Source organism: Dysidea avara, chromosome 2 (genome assembly GCF_963678975.1).
Source record: "Dysidea avara chromosome 2, odDysAvar1.4, whole genome shotgun sequence".
Lineage (NCBI taxonomy): Eukaryota > Metazoa > Porifera > Demospongiae > Dictyoceratida > Dysideidae > Dysidea > Dysidea avara.
This window is the reverse complement of record NC_089273.1, coordinates 27,388,145-27,391,891: the sequence shown is the minus strand read 5'-3', so window position 1 is coordinate 27,391,891 and position 3,747 is coordinate 27,388,145. Positions and strand designations below refer to the sequence as shown.

The window sequence follows — 3,747 nt, the reverse complement described above, 5'->3', positions numbered from 1 at the left end:
TTACTTTAAAGTGCGTAGTTACTTCGCTTGGGTTAGCGATTTTCAGCTCCAGAGCAATTTTCTGATGGTTGTGTCATCAGCTCAAAAGTATAAACCACTTCAAAGTTGGCATAACAATGCCATAATTGAAACCACAACTCCACCTTAAGTATTGTTGCATCATTGTGGTACCTCCACTTTAGTTGTTTACCTTTATAAGTTGTTAACTTGATGTTTTTACCAACTTGAGATAGCCACTTGCCTATGGGCATACACCATTGTATTGAGAAGTGTGCAGTAGGTGAAACATATTTGCTCACCACAAAGCATACAAAGATTGCTGAGATCCAATAAGACCTGAAGTTACTCTCATTACATGTACAAACTTGCAGCTAGAAGCAACTGCAGTTTCAAGATAGTCCAGATTACTAAATGGCTTCCTGATTCAATTGTGCCATCTTCCCCTGTAAAATGTATGGGGAGCCCTGGAGAAAAAATGTACCTTTTTTCAGTTTTTAAGCACTGTGCATGCCAAAGTAGCTAATTCCAACCCAACAAACTATATATTTCTGAGATCGGCAATCAATACTCTATCTATTGAGCATATAAAAAGCCCATTTTTCCAAAATTTTAAAATCAGTCTGGAATGCCTATTATTAGCTACTGGAAACTTAGCTAGAGATGGTTTAATAAAAGTGGTGAGTGTCTACTGTGGTATCTGTACCTTGTATCACCGATACCAGTTCGATACCGATACCAGTTCGATACCGATACCAGTATCGGTATCGGTCCACCTTTAGTTTTAATGGTTTTGTAAATAAGGATATCATCTACAAAAATACGGATCTCACTTTGGATGTTGGCAATGATGTCATTGATATAAATCAAGAATAGAACTGGTCCAAGAACAGACCCTAGATGTTACATCACAAATGGATGATTTAGAACCTTCTACTAGCTATAACTTGTTGTGTGCAATCATGAAGAAAGGATTCAAGCCAGTGTAATACATTCCCTCTTATTCCATAGTGCCTTAGTTTGTAGAGGAGTCTTGAGTGAGATACTTTATCAAAAACTTTAGAAAAATCTAGTATTGCAGCATCAACTTGTAAATTTGTGTCTATTTGTTTGGCAATGTCGTTGATGGTGATAAATAATTGTGACTCACAAGAGTGCTTAGACCTAAATCCGAACTGTCTGTCAGAAAGAATATTTTGATCTTCCAGATGCTTCAATATTTGACTTACTATGTTGGGGTTCAAGATCCAGTCGCACCTATCTCTCACTGCTCTGAGCTTCTCGTCTGCTACTAGCTACATTATGCTTCCCCGGCAGATGTTCCACGATTAGGTATATACCTCGCTGCAGACTGCAGTCCCATAAGCGATCGACAGATTGCAGAGAGGTTGGGATTGTGTCCCACCCATCCTGTGTATGTAGGATACTGCTTTTATGTTGTCCAACTTCAGCTGTATGGTAATGTTGGACTTCTCCTTCGCGAAACAGTGGACTGCCAAGAAAGCTGCTAAGAGCTCTACTCTGTTAAAAATAAGGAGTAACCATTACTCCCCTAGGGGAGTTCCCAGTGTAGGGAGGATTTAACACCCCTATATTTTGTGGAGAGTAACTAACACCCTGCAAAGGAGTAACAAGAACCCTTTGAAAAATCTATTGTAGGGAGTTTTAGTTACTCTAGGAGAGTTCACATAAGCATGCAAGGCGCTTCCTTTTCTCCATGAAATTGTGCAAATAACTCCGTACAAAATCTCAAATGATGTTAAAGACATATAGCAAAACTGTAACAAAATGTTTACAATATCCAGCTTTATAATATTGGAAAGTCACTGAAAAAAGAGATCAGTAGCAAGGCTTCATCATCAGCAAATGACGCTTCACTGCCACTTCACTGGAGTCACTGCCTGCCACATGACATGTTATCAGCTGTAGTAAATAGCAGTATAGTAAAGAAATATTCGACAATCACATACTTGTTACCTGTATAGCTGAAGGTACGTCACACGCAGTTGCCAACAAAGTTGTAAAAACAATAATTGTGCTAGACCAGCAGCATTGGTATAGTGTAAACTAAAATAAGCACAGTTGCTATCACGTAAAACAGCACATATTTTCTACCTGGAGTTCATCATTTTGTTTGTCTATTTGTTCACTGATTTCTTGTGGCACCTGTAATATATGTTTACAAATTGATGTGCAGTCACTGTATGTTAACACACTTACTGGATGTTATTTAAATTCTATGTTCTCAGTGACATTGAGGTATCCGTGCTAAAAAAGTAAATATGTGCTTACGTAACTATGAACATTATCTCCTTACAGGTCAAGATTAACTTGGAAAGTTGATGAAGTCGAAGATACACAATGTACATTGTATCATAAAGAGATTCTTGTTAACTGCAGACGATACATCTTACTAGTTAATTCCAGTGAATCTGCATGTAATTATGTAAAATACTGACAATGATACAGGCTACTGACCTTACCAGGCAATATCATTGTGTCCGGCTTCTAATGTAAAGGCTGCAGGGGCGGATCTAGGATTTATAAAAGGGGGGGGCTAACTCAAGGTACTAATCTCTTGGGTAGAGGTGTGTGAAGTACACTTCCCAGCATGCAAAGCATGCTGAAACTGGGGGGGTCTGGGGGCATGCCCCCCCAGGAAAATTTTGAAAAATAGATGCTAAAATACTGCAATTTGGAGACATTTCCACATAAAATTCATAATATTTTCTGCCCATAGATATTTTATATACTGCCTTTAGATTATAGGTATGGCTCTCTGAAGCATTTTGCTAATGGAAAAGTTTGGGTAGATACAGACAACCAAATACATGATGCACCCCTCTCACAATTGCACAACACTGAATAGGTGCATGTTAGAATAATAATGTTGAAAGTGGAAAATTTTTAAATTTGAACAATACAAGATTGAATCTGAGAGCACTTTCAATGGAAATTTTGTACCTGAATTAAGTATTGCCATACATATTAACTACACAAGTTGATGAATGAAGCCCTTTAAACAGACCAATGCACTTCATTGTATGTATAGGTGCAGGCAGATTTGGAAAAATTCCATAACAGAACCAACTACATGTTTCCAGTGAATGTTCTATTAGAGTAGTTAGCTGACTGCTCTATTAGAGCATCTCGATCTTGTAAACCTCCAATGCTGATCCGGGTCCTTGTTGCATAAACTTTAGTATAAATCCACTGATAATACCTTGGAAAGATGTTTATAAGGTGGTTTTATGAGTATTTGTATTATTAGTGATCATATAATTATGCTAAGACAAAATTCCATTATAATACTCAGCATATTGATCAAGTAAAGCCTAAATATGAAGAGGGGGGGCTTCAGCCCCCAAAGCCCCCTCCCCCCCCCCCCCCCCCCCCCTGGATCCGCCCCTGGGCTGAAAGCAGACGGACATGATATGTACGCCATGTTTAAGCTAGGTGGCTTTCCTCTCCTCTCTCAAGTCTTCAACTTCTTACACACTGAATACTAGTAGCTAGCGGTGAGCTTGAATGGGCTGAATACTTGCTAGTCCGGCAGTGATACGACTGAGTCCGCCGAATTTTATTCTCTTTCCCCGAGTCTTGAACTATTTCTGTCGTTTCACGATAAGGCACCTAAACCCTCACGAGCAGTGGTGACTTCCATTGGAGCCAGTTTAATAAACCCGGCGTGGTCACATGAGACGACTCAAATATGAGCTCAAACGTATCTGAAGAAACAATGAACGAGAT

General features: G+C 39.1%; 1 long non-coding RNA gene across 2 annotated transcripts; it reads right to left on the bottom strand.

Moving 5' to 3' along the window:
• Positions 1–1,739: 1,739 nt before the first annotated feature.
• Positions 1,740–2,547, bottom strand: LOC136244054 (uncharacterized). 2 transcript variants are annotated; one of them, XR_010695045.1, is made up of 6 exons: positions 2,481–2,547; positions 2,315–2,429; positions 2,218–2,265; positions 2,113–2,163; positions 1,975–2,064; positions 1,740–1,920 (listed from the first exon to the last, which is right to left on the bottom strand). It is a non-coding gene; the product is annotated as an uncharacterized lncRNA (long non-coding RNA). The 2 variants fall into 2 exon arrangements; XR_010695046.1 differs by having other exon boundaries at positions 2,476–2,513.
• Positions 2,548–3,747: the final 1,200 nt, after the last annotated feature.